The sequence below is a fragment of the Thermobia domestica genome, chromosome 13, assembly GCF_964235325.1.
Source record: "Thermobia domestica chromosome 13, izTheDome1.hap1.1, whole genome shotgun sequence".
In the NCBI taxonomy this organism is placed as follows: Eukaryota; Metazoa; Arthropoda; class Insecta; order Zygentoma; family Lepismatidae; genus Thermobia; species Thermobia domestica.
In genome coordinates this window covers 147,029,538-147,046,821 of record NC_137466.1, presented here as the reverse complement: position 1 = coordinate 147,046,821, position 17,284 = coordinate 147,029,538, and the positions used below count along the sequence as shown (strand labels likewise).

At 36.7% G+C, this 17,284-nt stretch overlaps 1 long non-coding RNA gene across 2 annotated transcripts in view; it reads right to left on the bottom strand.

Annotated features, from left to right (window-relative positions):
* Positions 1-17,284, bottom strand: part of LOC145668625 (uncharacterized) — a 67,464-nt gene that overhangs the window by 28,006 nt on the left and 22,174 nt on the right. For both annotated transcript variants that reach the window (XR_014128052.1, XR_014128051.1), the window contains 2 exons: positions 10,894-11,017; positions 7,864-7,907 (listed from right to left, as the gene is read on the bottom strand). This is a non-coding gene — a long non-coding RNA (uncharacterized LOC145668625). The remainder of the gene's footprint in view (positions 1-7,863; positions 7,908-10,893; positions 11,018-17,284) is intronic.

Genomic DNA, 17,284 nt, shown 5'->3' with positions numbered 1-17,284 from the left:
CATAAATATGTTACAGTATATTTATTAGCTAAGAAAATAGCACAGACACAAAATAAACACGAAAAAATATTTTTACATATTTTCATATTTTTAACATAGTTCTTACATATTTCATTGATTTTTGTTACATATTTATGTACATATTTCGGTACTTTGTACTACATAAAAATCCGGGCCTTCCTGATCGCATATCATTAAGTAACAAATTGCTCTTTGCGGATGCCCTCAAAATATACGCCAGGATAGAGACCATCCATGACTGTCTCAACTTACAACATGTCTTAGAAACTATTGCAAACTGGCGTTCTCTTAATAAACTTAGTGTAAACATAAATAAATGTAGTATTTTATCTCTTACTAAAAACAAAAATCAAGTAGAGTTTAATTATTCATTTAATCAGATCGTATTAAACAGATTATATTCAGTGAAAGATCTCGGGGTTACATTTGATACGAAACTAACATTTAATGATCATATAGTGAACGTAGTTAATGAATCTTTTAAAATGTTAGGATTCATAATTAGAACGGGAAAGGAGTTTAACAATATCACCACACTAACAAAAATGTACTACTCTTATGTCCGATCAAAGCTGGAATATGCTACTATGATCTGGAACCCATCGCTAGGGATGCGTTCGAGTCGAGTCGAGTCGAGATTTAAGCCTGTCTCGACTCGTCTCGAGAAAAAGTTGTCTCGACTCGTGTCTCGACTCGAAAATATGTTTCTGTCTCGACTCGTGTCTCGACTCGACAGACTCTGTCTCGACTCGACTCGAATTCGAGTCGAGACGTCTCGAAATTCGAGTCGAGACAAAATATACGAGTTAAAATATACGCACACATCAGCCAGAATATTATGACTACCTACCTTATTGTCAGTGTGTCCAACTTTGGCACGGATAACAATGGCGACGCGTCTTGGCATGGACGCAATGACCCTTGAAAGGTCACTGGAGAGAGTTGATTGGTACACATAGGCAAGGGCGCCGATTTTTCTGTAAATGTGGGGGGGCATTCAGATGCAGAAGGCATATATATGAGGATTTTAAGACAAATTGTATTCAAATTATGCTAAATATTGTATATTCATAAATACAATGCGGGGGCTCACATGAGCTTTGGGAGTGTCCGGGCCCCCTCGGCCCCCCAGGATCGGCGCCCTTGCACACAGGTCATCTAATTCCCGTAAATTCCAGGGAAAGGGGCCATGCGCTCTGAAGTCATGTTCAATCACATCCCATTTGTGTTCGATTAGGTTCAGATCAGGCGAGTTGGGCGGCCAGCACATCACTTGGAACTTGCCCCTGTGTTCCTCGAACCACTCCATCACAATCCTGGCCTTGTGATATGGTGCATTATCTTTTCGAAAAATGCCACTACCGTTGGGAAACATGGTCTTCGCCTGCAAGCAGTGTGTGATACGCCTTGGCCGTCATGGTGCCTTGCTCGACCTTCACTAGACACATGGATGCTCACGTAAATGTTTTCCGGAGCATAATTAAGCCACCGTCAGCTTGTCTCCGTCCCGCAGTACAGGTGTCAAAGAACTGTTCTCTTGAAACACGACGGATTCGCACCCTCCCATCGTCATGATGAAGAATATATCGGGATTCATCAGACAATGCAACGCTCTGCCACTGTGCCAAGGTTTAATGACGATGGTCATGTGTTCATTTCAGTCGTAGTTGCCGATGTCGTGGTGTTAACATTCGCACATAGATGAGACATGGGCTTCGGAGGCCCATCGTTAGGGGTGTTCGGTGCACTGTGTGTTCAAACGCACTTGTACTTTGCCCAGTAATAAAGTATGATGTTAGTTCTGCCACAGTTCGCTGCCTGTCTTGTTTTACCAGTCTGCCCAGCCTATGACGTCCGACATCTGTAATGAGGTGGGGGCGCCCAACCCCTCGACGTTTGGACGTCGTTTTCCCTTGGTTTCGCGACTTGTTGAAGACACTCACCACAGCACTCCTCGAACATCCGACAAGTCCTGCAGTTTCCGAAATTCTCCTGCCGAGTCTGCGGGCCATTACAACCTGCCCTCGGTCAAACTCAGATCGCGCGCCTTCCCCATTCTACACACGGCCAGCACTCTCACTGACACTGCATGCACCGTACGCGTGACTGACTAGCAGGCATTCGTCGGCAGGTGACACAGATATCGCCTGGACGGAAATTATATCGATAGTAGGTTGGTAGTCATAATGTTCTGACTGATCAGTACATACTAAATAAATTTAAAATGTAGGAAATTTTCAACATTCTGATCAACTTGCAGGAAATTTCACAATGAAAAGAAGCAACTGACTTGGACAAGACAACGGTTAGTTGATGGGGCAATCTTTTTTTTCTGGTCTTTGAGGTGTGAGCTTTGACCATGCCTTGTGAAATTTTGATGTTTGGTGCTCATCAGTCGCGCTTCCATTTTTTTCTAATTGTTCCAGTTCATGATAATTAACAATACATTGCGCAGTTCGAATACATGTTCACGTTTTCATTCAACCCAACTCAAGCCGCTTCAGATACTATAGAGTAGTATTTGTTTACGAAGAATTAATTGCGTATTAGAAATACACCCAAACAAAACATTCTACGTGCCCATCTGCTTAGTATTCAAGGTTTTAATTACAACCTGAATTGTTAAAATGCGAACGTAAGTTGCATTAGATATCTAAGCAGTTCCTAGTCTATGGATAATTCAAGCAATGCTAATTAAAGTCTTTCTAGCAAGCACTTCTGCTGTTCATAAACCTTACGCATTGGAGTAGGAAAAAAAAAAAAAAAAGAAAAGAAAAGAAAAGAAAGAAAGAAGTAAAATTGGTAATTTTGCAACCGTGACTCACTCGGGCTCATGCTCTCTATCCTCAATGGAGCTCGCGTTCGCTAATCTCAATGAGGATCACACTAGTCAAGTTTCTCACTAATTCGAGCTTGAGCTTGATATTTACTGTGAAATTCTCTTTAGCTCGATTTCGTAATGCCACACGTCCTTTCTTGTTTTTACATTTGTCTCACCATTTTCGATTTATACGAGTGGCCGTGGACTTTTCAATTAAGTTTTTGTTTTCATTTTGAACCGCCGCCATTTTGCACAGGGTTGTCGTAGAGAGTCGACACTTGCTCCATTTTCCTTCATTTTACAACAAATTTCAAACGATGTGCTACTTAACCCCCCTTGCCATTTGAAACTTTTTAGTTGGATCCTGTCTGGGGCCCTGCGGGGAACCCTGGGGCAAACTTTTTACCCCAAAAAAGTGTGGCCTTGAAAATGACGGGATACATGTTCACCGAGTTTTCGATTTACCCAATCGTTTCCGAACAAATGACTCGGTTCAAACTATTCTAGCAGGTAATTTCCTAGCTATGGCTTTTTAAATATTTAGAAATTGGCTATGTTTTTGGCCAATATCACGGGAACGGTAAGCCATAGAAATATGATATTGGTGGTAATCAATCCCTAATAGAATGTTAAACATTTTTGTTCTGATATTAATTGGTGGCCACTGGCTAACTGGCCATTGGCCAAACCACTGGCCAGTTGGACAGTGACTACCGGTTACTATTTGGTACCAAAATGTTCACCATCCTTTTAGATATTGATCAACACCAATATGATCTCTCTATGACTTACGGTTCCCGAGATATGGCTGCTTACATTTCTGTAAATCGGTCATTTTTTGGCCACTATCTTGCGAACGGTTAGAGTGGCGCGAAAAATTTAATCATTTTGTCTGATAGTTTTTGATGCTCTATTTAATGCAGTGTACAAAATAGAGAATTCAGTAACGAACTTTTTAAGTTCGTTGAATATGTTGTAACTCACGATATCCCGCCCGGTGACACGTATAACTTCGGGATTCGTCTAGTTATAACATATCCAATGCGAACACAATTGTTTCGTTCGGATCTCAGTGGAGCCACTCCCTTGTCAGTAAGCAACTGTCTTCTTCAAATAACAAGTTGTTATATCTCGAATTATTTTCTTGGAAGATGTTTCTGGTAAATACGATAATTTATTGTAATACACTGTAATTCTAGTCTAAGATACACGATATCGAAAATATGGCATTATAGACTAACATAATAATATGCAAATATTACACTGGAAAATAAAATCTTTGGAAATTTGCAAAGAGGAACCTGACATTCATGTTCAGTCATTCCTCATTATTTGATTTTAATTATTACTTCATTATCAACGAACTTAGAAAGTTCGATACTGAATTCTCTATGTCTGTGTGTCTGTCTGTTTGTCTGTCCGTCTGTCTGTTATTTGCGATTTTTCAATTTTGAACCGTGTATTTGATAGAGCTTCAAAAACTATCAGAAAAAGTGATTAAATTTTTTGCGTCACTCTTACCGTTCCCAAGATATTGACCAAAAAATAGCCGACTTCCAGAGATTTAAGGAGCCATATCTCGGGAACCATAAGTCACAGAGAGATCACATTGATGTTGTTCATTACCTAAGAGGATGGTGAACATTTTGGTACCAAATAGTAACCGATTAACACTGGCCAATTGGCCACTAGTTTGACCAATGGCCAGTTGTATAGTGGTCACCAATTAATATCGGTACTAAAATGCATACCATGCTCTTAGGTATTGACTAACACCAATATCATCTCTCTATGACTTACCGTTCCCGTGATATTGGCCAAAAATGGCCAATTTCTACCTATTTAAGGAGCCATAGCTCAGGGACCATAAGTTGTAGAGAGATGACATTGATGTTGATCAATATCTAAGAAGATGGTGAACTTTTTGGTACCAAATAGTAACCGGTGGCCACTGGTTTGGCCAATGGCCAGTGGCCACGAATTAATATCGGTACCAAATTGTTTACCTTTCTCTTAGGTATTGATTAACACCAATATCATCTCTCTATGACTTACCGTTCCCGTGATGTTGGCCAAAAATGGCCAATTTCTAGATATTTAACGAGCCATAGCTTGGGAGCCGTAAGTTGTAGAGAGATCACATTGGTGTTGATCAATACCTAAGAGGGTGGTGAACATTTTAATACCAAATAATAACCAGTGTCCACTGATTAACTGTCTACTGGCCAACTGGCCACCGTTCCCCAAATACTGGCCAAAAAGTTCAAATTTCTAGATATTTAAGCAGCCATATCTCGAGAACTGTAAATCATAGAGAAATAATATTTTACTAATTTTTGCGAGGTAGGAACAATGACAGTTTTCCTTTCCGCTCCATATCTCCATTCTTTTTAAGTTCGTTCTGGCAATGCTCATGGAGCATTCTCAACTGGTTTAATTCTGTGAAACTGTTAGAATTAATTATAAGCTGTGTAGAAACGCTTTCAAAATGCATTAAAATTATAAATGACAAGTGAAAGGTGCCTTGCTGAGCGTACGTTGTAGAGGCCCCCTCAAGTATGCTCCCCCGCACTCCAGGGTATGCGCGCCCTTTATCGTTGTCACTGGCTAATATGAATATGAAACAGATGTCAGGCAAGGACAACTAGCGGTGTTTCCCATACGATCAGACGATGACTTATTTATGGCACGTGCCATAGTAGAAGGCGGCATAGTTGAAAAAACTACACCCTCTCAGTAACCTAAATTGCACGAAAATTTCCAAAACAGGTTCATTGACCTGACTACCGCATGTTGCCCACTTTGTCCAAGAGCGGGATGGTTTGTTTCTAACTTTTCTACCGAAAAGCATTTGTCTGGAATGGTGTTTCGGAGACAATAAAATAAAGAAAATATACTAGGCAGAGAGAGAGCAGGGAGGAGGGAGTGTACCAATTATTCTTTCCTCTAAACCAGCGTTTCCCAACCTTTTTCAACTTGCAGCACACTACGGGTGTTACATGAATTCTCGCGGCACACTTATAGATATTATTATTTGTAAATATAAAACACACTGGTATTTTTTTCTTTGATTACTTATCTCCTTCGCACAGAGAAGAAAGCTCGATCACTGGGTTTTCCTCGTGGTAAATCACTATGCTTATTTTTCATTCTAATTTAAAAGGAGAAAACAACTGCAATGAAATGTTGGACTCAGGTTATTAAAAATACGCTTACTCTTTCGAAAACTGTATCCAACCTTTTACTAAGAATGAAGATCATTAAATAACGAACGAACAAATAAATCTATTTTACTTTTAAAACACAAATGTAAATAATTTATCGAAAGGATTGAATAATATTTTAAATTTTCAAGTTACGAAATAGTCTGTAACGATAAAGAAGCAATAATGGTCATAACAATAACAAATACTTTTTTCAACATTAGAAATGTACAGAAAAGTAACACGGCATGAAAGTTGTATATTCATAGTAGAGGTTGATAGTAATGTGCAATACAAATATACATTTTCCCCTACGTTTTGCAATTTGATTGCTATAGAATTAATAATTTTGTTTTGATATCCTCGCGGTACACCAGTGGCCCATTCACGACACACCAGTGTCGCGGTATTTTTACTGCTAGCTTCTCATTTTAGATAGGTATATTTACAACAAAGGGGGGGTAGCGTGCACCTTTGCACCCCCATAAATCCGGCCCTGTCCAGAAGTTATGTAGCCCTATGGCGTTCATGGAAATAAAAACACAATAGTTATAACTATGCTAAATTACTATAGACTGCCAATTGCTCATTCAGAGAATTTATGATGTTCACTTTATTGCAATGTTCTTATACAGACTAGATATAGGCTACCGATAATAGTTTTATACAAACTAGATAATCAATTATTATTATTATTATTATTATTATTATTATTATTATTATTATTATTATTATTATTATTATATTTGAAGTACAATCAAATATCACGACATTAATTACTAGTTTTAATTAACTGAATTGAGCTGAAAATTAAATCTTGATCTCGGAAGATTAACTATTAAATTTATGCGTTCTGTACCTTTCTAAAGTAATAAATGCTGGAATTGGTTTCAAGGCTGTTCCTGAGTGAATAATTTCTTCATAATAATATTAAAAGTTTTAGAAAAATTTTCGAGACATTCGAGTCGAGTCGAGATTTTTATGAGCTGTCTCGACTCGACTCGTGTCTCGACTCGAAAATTCGAGTCGAGAAACACGTTTGTCTCGACTCGTCTCGAATTTTACAAAGTGTGTCTCGACTCGAATCTCGACTCGAATTCGAGTCGAGTCGAGTCGAGATTCGAGACATGTCTCGACTCGAGCGCATCCCTACCCATCGCAACAACAATACCGAAACCAACTCGAAAAAGTCCAATCCAAATTTATCAAATACTTAGTATACAAGAGCACTGGAATCTATCCATCTTACGAAAACTATCTTACATTAATAGACAACTTCTGTATCCCTACACTAGAACAAAAGCGAAATGTGGTAGATCTGATCTTGCTTCGTAAAATAGTACAAAATGAGTTTAATCGTACAGTTCTGATATGGACACTAAATTTTCATGTCTCGACTCTTAAAACTCTGGTCTGTTCTATTGCAAAAAGGCAAGAACCAACGTATTATTGAAGTCACCAATCTGGAAGATATGCTCTTCTTATAACAAATTATGTATCGAACACAACGAAATTGATATATGTAATATGAACTATAATATGTTCAAGAAAATTATTGTAAGTTTATTTTGTAAGCACCAACACTTTAATTGGGCTTTGCCTGGTGTGCTGTTGTTCACAAATAAATAAATAAATAAAAGAGTAAGAGTGAGTATTTTGTAAAAAAAAAAAAAAAAAAAAAAAAAAAGTTTTCAGGGAAAATATATTATTTTAATTCAAGTCTTAGTATCATTATAATTTAAAATTATGTATTATATGTAGACACCATAATTGGGCAGTAATGCTTGTGGTGTCGATAAATAAGTAAATATTGCTCACTTCGATTAAACTGCTTCCTGGCGGACGTCTATGTAGCTACGCCTCTGCAATGGAAAGAAAACTTTTTGAGATTACATATTCCAGAAAAATATCTATCTATCTTTATATATATATATATAGGGTTAAGTTCTAAAGTTGGGCGTCCGTTTCCAGCAAAATTTTTAAAATTTACAGGAAAGATATTTATAATTTGATCGTTTTTGTGCTTGATAATATATAAGAGTCTCAAAAAATCTGTTTATTTGTTATATATAAGCGGTTATAAACATGGGACTATACGGCGAGCGGAGGGAACTACTTGGCGGAAGGTAACCGAACAGTTGCATTGTGGGAAAGAAACTAGCATTTATGTTATCAACATGGCGAATGTACAAGGGCAATGAAGTAACAGTTTTAACATTTGTGAAGCAATACGTTGATAAGGAACAAAATCTTTTAAAAGTTTGTAAAGAGCACGGATTAATGAACCTTATAACAAATTGCTAGAAGTGTGGAAAGGAGATAACAGCGAAAAAAAAGTGGCGAAAGCGGACGCCCAACTTCGGAATATATGCCATATATATATATATATATACCCAGTGGTGCCCCCCCTCATGTCCATGACGCACCCCCCTCAATTGCTTACCCGTAGGTGTTCTTCCATGGAAAAAAAATCTTTTCGATTAATTTTTACACCCTCTCAAACATATTTATATAGATTTTTACCCCCCCCCAATATTTCAATGACGCAGTTTGAGTCATAGCCCCCCTTGTGGGCACCCCTGATATACCTGTATATATCATATAGTCTGGGTACTGGCTGCCCCCCAGTTTTTACCTTCTACATCCGCCAATGCCTGTAACAGCCCATAAGACTTTTTTTAATGATCAGAAAAAAGGAAAAGTTTATTCTTCACGATTATTTTTTCGGTCGAAGTTTTCTGAAAGTACCTATAATAATTTTATTCATATTTTGTGAAAAAAATATTTCATTAATGACTGAATCGTGACATGATTTACCTAGATATATTAACAAATGTGAAAGAGAATATTCAATATGGTGTCCTCGTACCTTTTATTTATACTACATGTATTCTGTATTTTATTTTGATAATGAAACTTGAAAGCAAAACAAGAACATGAGACAATAATTAAGAAGTCAAGATGGGATCACATATGTGCCTAAGTGGCATTTTAAATCTCAACCTTTAGCGTAGCTATCTGCGGATTAATAAAATCATTAGATCAATGGCCACGATCAAGGAATAGGCGAATGCAACACACCTTACATTGAAAAATGAAATGAAATCTTTGAGTTTTACGTCCCACGCTTATGCCGGTTAGGCTAAAGGAGACGGTGATGATGAGTAATGAATGAAATGGTGGAATGAAGAAAGTGGGAGGAAACGGGAGAGCCCCGAGAAAACCCACGCACACGGTGTTTGTCCACCACAAAGTTCACTTGGCGGGGGCTGGGATCGAACCCGGGACCCCAAGCACCAGAGGTGAACGCTCTACCACTGAGCCACCGCGGCCCCAGATTACCTTACATTGAGTGTGCAAATGATCTTGGGAAGAAACTAACAATTAGATGTTGAAATAAAATTTATAAAATTAAATTGGATTGGATTTGAGTTTAGTGTCCTGTTTAACAGCGAGACAATATGAGGCGAAGACCTATAGCTTAACGTGGAATGCAATCTTACATGAGCTCCCGTCGGGAATTGAATGCAAAATAAAAGAACAACAGCGATGAATTTATAATAATAATAATAATAATAATAATAATAATAATAATAATAATAATAATAATAATAATAATAATAATAATAATAATAATAATAATAATAATCTTTTCGACACCGTTAGCAGAACTGCTTTACTGTACAAACTAAGAACGTACGGGATGTCCACTCAAACACTTCAAAGTATCGAGAAAATATACAAACGGGTCGATTTCTGTGTAAAAGCGAACGAAATAAAATGTCCGAACCTATACCATCTTACATAGGCCTAAGACAGGGGTGACAGCTTTCTCCAATATTATTTAATTTATTCATCAATGGCGTAGTTGATGCACTAGATAAAACCGATAGCCAACCTCCGCATGTACTGCAAACATCAATTCCGGTATTGTTGTACGCTGACATAATTGATCCGCCAGTTGTTGTGTATATTCATTCACATTAGGAGTGTGTCATAAATGTGTAGAATTGTATACAAATAAATACAAATAAATAAAATAAAATAATATAAAAAATTCTTATTTCTACGAGTAGGTTATGTTTGTCAACGTTGCAAAAAAACAAATAGCTATACCAGAAACCACCTGCTACTTAACAGTTTATCTTTTCTTCTAATACAATTTGTAATTACAAATGATCTTACTGATTAAAAACATGAATAAATCTCGTTTAACAACGCTTAGACACATGAAAGTGGTATCAACGGAAGCGGAAACTCAAAAAGTTTTGCTTTACATATGGTTCACATCACATAACATCTCTTTGCCACGTGACACACACCTAACCCGTAGACCTTTCCCTGCCAAACACATTGTAACATTGAGCGATACACTAATGCAATGGACTCTGTAATGCTAACACTGAAGATCCTGGATGGTATTTGATAAAAGTAGCGAAATATATAGTCTGACAAAACCCCAGAGAAAAAGAAATATCACAGGGTGAAAGGTCGAGGGAACGTAGAGACCAATGCAAACGTTTACTGTCATCTCTACCGGAATTCTCAATCGATTATAGTCGCCTATTCAGTTCAGGTCTGACATTTGAGTGGGAATGGAGTGGTGGTCCGTCATGTTGATAATTGAAGCCGGGAATATCCTGTTCAGGTTGTGGAAGAAGCCATGTCGGCAACATTTGGAAGTACAAAGTCACCGTGCTTGTACTTTCGTCGAAGAAGAAAGGGACACACACCTTTTATAACTGACAGTACAAAAAACATTTACTTTGGAGGAGTTGAGTGCATGCTTCACATAACATTTAATATTTCCCAGACTCCCAATTCTGACATTATGTTTGTGTACTTTACCTGACAGGTGGTATGTGGCTTCATCATTGAACGCCAATAACTCCGTGGAGCAATCATTTTCCTTTTCAATTTGCATGTCCTCGTAGAAAGACTGTCTCTTGGATTTGTCGATTGGTTTCAGACCCTGCAACAATTGAAAACAGTACTAATGAAATCAGAAACTTGGTGTGAAATCTTTCAAACAGTTGGTTGCGAGGTGTCTACTTCCTTGCTGGCTGCGGTGGTAGATTTCTGTGGACTTCGTACGAAACTCGTGTCACACGCTCCAGAGTTGTCTCGGTTCCATGGACGGTCGGTCAACTTGGGCTCACTGCTCGCATATGTCATTTCCTTTAAATTCATAATTACACTTACGGGTGTATTGTGCCCACTGGATACATCTTCACCAAACGTCCCTCTAAATTATGTTGAACAGTGATAACAGACTGGCAGAAGTGAAAAATCGATCACACAAAACGCTTTTTTGTCTTCATTCCAAGCCATTTGATCTCCTATTGCCCTAGCGGCGAAAACGGTAACTACACAACAGCTTTACCAGCTACTGAAAAGTTTTGAGTGTTGTTTCTATTGAATATCACTTTTACGTGTCGTGAATATTGTTAAACAGAGGGTTGTTCAGGTTTCTCAACCTTTTCCATCGGCGTATCACCAAAACATACTACCATATGTCATACGCACCACCACCAACGATTCGCGCGTACCAAAGGTTGAAAAACCCTAATCTATCTAGTAATGTACGTATGTCTCATTTTTAAACAATAATATAATTAGAAAACAAAAATTGAAGCTTTAGAGCTAAACATAATTTTAGGCTATAGGCCTATCTCATTAACCCACCCTAGTGTTACAATGAAAAGATTGATAAAAGTTACTTCAATCTCAGTTTATCTTAATAGATGGCCATGGTTATCCTACAATATCAATTTTTTTAGGTTTACAAAAGAAATTTCGATTTTCTCGAAAATTATGCACGAGGATTTCCATCACCAAGATTGTATTAAGCACAGGACCACATGGGTACGAAATCTTCAGCTACACAGAAGTACAAAATTGTATGTAAGTAAACATTTATTGGTGAAATTCTATTCTACAAGCATGTTACGGTTGGTCAGTTAGGTTTTAACAGTATTCTGTAAACATCCTCTTTCATTACCGATATTTATCATTCATTCGTTTGTTTTCTTCATATTTCTAGTTCAGTTACCACACGTAGCTTCCTCTTTTTACTTTTTTCTTTGACATTTAGATAATTTTAATAACTTTCTTTTTCTTTTTTTATATGCTACTGTATAGGTGATTGCTGTTTTGTTTTCTTTATTTCTGTCTTTTTTCATTTTACCACATCCTCCACGATTTTGTCACGTGATACCACGTGATATTCACGTGGATTTCTCTTTCTCTCTCTCTCTCTCTCTCTCTTTCTGTTTCTTCATGTTCACACCTCCTCCACCCTTCCCTTTAGAAAACAAACAAATTATTGCCGGAAACTTTGGCAAGGTCTTGTAGTCATAAATAACAACGAATTGTAAATAAATAGGATTCTTTCTTTCTTTCTTTTTCTTGTATATAAGATGAAAAGAAAGAAGAAGCATGCATGATTCATCATTCTAGCAAAACTTGCTTCTAAAATGTTTTCTACTAAATACTTTATTGGGAAAATGCGCTAACTAACGTAATAAAGCTAAAACTGTTTTTGTTTATTCTGGGCGATTCGTCAAGTGAAGGTTTGAAGAACCCAAATTCATATCTAAAACTGATAATTTAAATAATAATAATAATAATAATAATAATAATAATAATAATAATAATAATAATAATAATAATAATAATAATAAGTGTATAGCTATTATATATATATATATATATATATATATATATATATATATATATATATATATATATATCTTGTTTACATAGGTGTGCAAAACTTAAAGATGAAGATAGATAAAGTGTCGTAACATAACAAACTGCGTAGTTGATGAAAACGAATGAAAGTCCGAAGCACATTGCTAGAAGCCTCCCGCATGCGCATTACGCACAGGATGAAAAACGATGCATGATGTGACGTCAGCATGACCGTAGCACCGAATGGATCTGCTCCTCAACTTGAAGCAATTGAATGAAAGGAATGACACAGTCAGAGAGCTGTTAAGCTGCCTTACGAACCACAAGCAGAGCTGTGAAAAGGAATTGTGGTGGTCGACCACGGTTAACTACAGCAGTGAATGACTGCTATACAGAAGTATTGTCATCCGAGGCAAGAAGGGACCGATGTCAAACAGCAGAAATAATTGCAAATACAGTTAACTGGATCGGAAGGAGCCTTTCATCTCACGCTCGACTATATAGGAGTAGTCTCTTCGCCCGAAGGCCATTACGTCGTGTTTCATTGACATCCGCAAATTGGCGGCACCGTTTGCGATGATGCCAAGAATATCAAGACTGGATCAAGGAGAAGTGGTAGCATTCTCTTCTCTGATAAAAGCAGATTCAGTCTGAACAGTGACTCTGGACGTACATTAGCTGGTGAGATGTGAAAACACACGATCACTGCGGAGCGGATGTAGCAGGCAGTGCACACAATGAACGTAGGAATATTGTCTAACATGATCGTTTTGGTTGTCTAGTTGTTCTTGTGTGGAGAGCATAATTTTTCATGGACATATCAACCTCGAAATGTTTGAGTTCTCTGGTGAACATTGCTATGGCACTCTACTCCTTTCCCAAGTACGTATTTCCAGAGATGTAGTAGGTGCCGATTTCATCTCTATGGATGATAATGCGCGACCGCATCGAACAGTGCAGGTGGCAGAGCTCTTAGAACGAAAGGATATTTAGAGAATGGACTGACCTGTACATCCTCCCGACTCGAATTCCGGTGAACACATGTGAGATGCTATGGGAAGACATTTTACTGCATGTCCCAAAGCACCAAGGATTATGCAGTAGTTGTAAACAGAAGGGGCGAATCCAGGGCCGACTTCTAGGGGGAGGCGGTAGGTTGTCATACTGCTACTTTTAAGGGCTCCAAACTTTGGGATGGATTTTATTTATATATATAAAATAAGAAAGCTTCCTTTTCTGGGGGGGCGATCACCCTGATCGCCCCCCTGGAACCCCCCCTGGTAATCAGCGGCGGTGGAGGAACGGAACTCCATGCCTCAAAAAGTATTTACCAACCTTGTAAGCAGCACGAGAGCATGTTGTAGAGTATGCATGCTGTCCATGATGATCACACACATTTTATGGATCATTTTACTCCTTCTGTAATGTCTGGGACCCATCAATGCCTTCAGTGTAAGTTATTGTATCTGTGTAAATGTGCCATTTTATTTCTTATTTCTTCTAATCGCATGCTTTTGTCTGTTGTTTCCTGTATCATACTTTAACACCACTTCCTTCTATGTATTGTTCAAGTTCACCAATCTATACCACTTGGGAGTAACACAGCATGCTGAAATTACTGTTGTCTTTAAGTTTTGCACACCAGTTTATGTGTTTCAAGTTAAATGAAATTTCCAATTTTATGTCCCGCAGTAGGCGAAAAGAGACGGATGATTAATAAAAGTAGTGATTATGAAATAATTGGTGGGAGGAAACGGAAAAATCTTAAGAAAACCCATTAACATGATGCTATCCATCACAGACTCCTATGACCTGGCATCGAATCTATTCCATTACAAACGAAAACTCTTCCACTGAGCCAGAGTGAACTCCATGTCTTTGCACAATCATCATTTTTATATAGTAAACAAGGTCCTCCATTTGTTTATTGTAAAATACTGAAAATTCCATGTTTGTTTAGACATACCCCTTCTCATTCTTCCGAATTCCATAAAATAGTCTCAAATGTTTATCACCATCCCTGCTGATTGGCACCAAAATGATCTCCGTTAGTTTGTAAAGCTTCCTTGGCGTACCTAGTTTAGAGGCCAGTTCACCCTCGCCCCCAACGTCGATTGACCCCAAAATGGTTTCAAGTTTTAGTGCATTGTCTGTGCACGTTTGTGTTCAAGAAATCTCGTATGTTTATAAAAGGGAATGTAAGATTTTGATGTATTTCTTTTGGGCACTAACTTCCGATTTGTGTATTTCAGTTAGGCTTTCGGCTCTTGGGCCTAGCCTAGAAGAACTGGGACGATTGGAATCAAACTCACAGAATCCATAGCTCTTTGGTCTACGATTAAAAACCACAAATAAATAAACTGGTCTGTGGTGATGAACATTGAAACCGAAAATGGTCTATTTCTACTACTTCCGGTTAACGGAGGAAATGAAACTTATTCTTGGGACATAGAATTGGATCCAAAGAAAAAGACATTTCTCGCTATCTCTAACTATCTTTGCTCTTGATACCTGTCAATTGACAGACGGATGAAAGGATAAACGAATATATTAAATAAGTTACACAATGGGAGAATTTTGACTCTGGAGTACGTAACTGTCAAACGTTCATTTCCTTTCTCTTGCTACTGAAGTCTGTGTGGTTATTCAGAAGTTAAAGACCCCAGAATGTGTTGTCATCTGAAGCCATCTTGCTAGCAATCTGGCATTGCTTATTCAGACAGAGCTTACAAAGGTTTTTAATTTTCTATTTCTGCATGCATTAACAAATTCAATGTTGCGTCTGAGAGGCATTTCATATTTAGCATTTAAATATTCTACGAGTATCATCAGAGACAGGTTACTCACCGCAAAATAATAATAATTTGAATTTAAATTTATTGATAATAGTGACCACAGCCTAAGCCATAAATCGTCACAAAGATACAAAGAATTTTCAATGGAGGATTACAAAGTAAATATATATATATATAAACGAGTTTAAAAATGATACATCCAAATATTTCGATCACCTACAAAATTAAATGTTATACACGAACTTGATACAAGCTTAGATTGGAAGTCTATTTGTACTTTATATTTTATTTATTGTAAGATATTTAAGCAAAGCAAAGAAAATTGTTACAAAGCTTAGATTTCAAAATTAAATTTCGAGATGACCTCCATTCAAATATCTATTAAATTAAGAACTGTGATGTAATGTATAACAAAGTAAAATATAATGAACACTAATAAACTTAAACTAAATTTCCAAAGAGTATATATAAAAAAGAACATGAGCAGATAAATAACGTACATCAAACAAAAGACAATTGGAATTTAATAGACAATATACCAAATGGAACAATGACGAATTTATATTTTTACCTGATAACACATTCTAAATATTGTTTTTTTTTAAGTAGAGCAAAATTTACATTGAATAGATCAATTTTCAAAGATATTTTTTTTTGTTTATATTCTTTACACTAATAAATAGCGGAGTACCAATTAATTTCTTATTAAATAAAATAGATCGATAGTCCGTGGGGATATGCGAAAGAATTCAAATATATAGCTATTCAATTAGGTTCACCCTAGCATGTATTACATCGCGAATAAGCCTTATTTACCTCAAATTTCTCCTAACATCAAGTGAGAGTAAATCAAGCCTAGCGAAAATCTCCCCAATAGTCATCTCATTCAATTTAAATTTGAATCTAAGCCAGACCAAGACAGAGATTTGAATTGACTCAAGAACTTGAGCAATACCAACAAGATTTCGGTTCCATATTAAAGTTGCATATTCCAGATGAGATTGAACATAAGCACAATATAAAATTTTACAGGTTATAATATCTTTAAAGTATTTAGCAACCCATTTAATAAGCCCAAGATTCCTCTGGCTTTAGATCCTAATAATAATAATAATAATAATAATAATAATAATAATAATAATAATAATAATAATAATAATAATAATAATAATAATAATAATAATAATAATAATAATAATGTTTTCATGAAGTTCGGTACTCTCCATTAATATCTTCGTTTTTCCTCACGTCCTATTTTCTACTCTGTAACATTCCTAACAAATAAATTTATTCTAAAGTAATGTGCAAACGTATTTTTTGTGGAACATTAAGTTAAAAACATTTAATTTTGTTTAATATTAATTGTCAGACTTTCTCAACTTCCACTAGCATTTTTACATTGGTTCTCTACTCCATATCCTCAAGGTAGGCCAAAAGACGGGATGAGAGCTTTTCCAATAGAAACATTTGGATTCTCCAAGAAAATATATCATTTTTACATCTTTCCGAGACGACACAGGCTCAAATTTTGTCTCGTGCACAGCCCATTCCACTTTTCTTTTGAGTCTCGTATGGTTTAGGCGAATAAAATTTGATTTAAAAATAATTGTAAAGCACCTTTTTCTTTTTTTTTTTTTTTTTTTTTTTTGATCGAGTTTCATGATGGTTTAGTGAAAAAGTCTGACTTGAAAAAAACGTAGAACGCTTTTTCTTCGAGTCTCATGATGTTTAGTGAATGTAGCCTGTTTTTT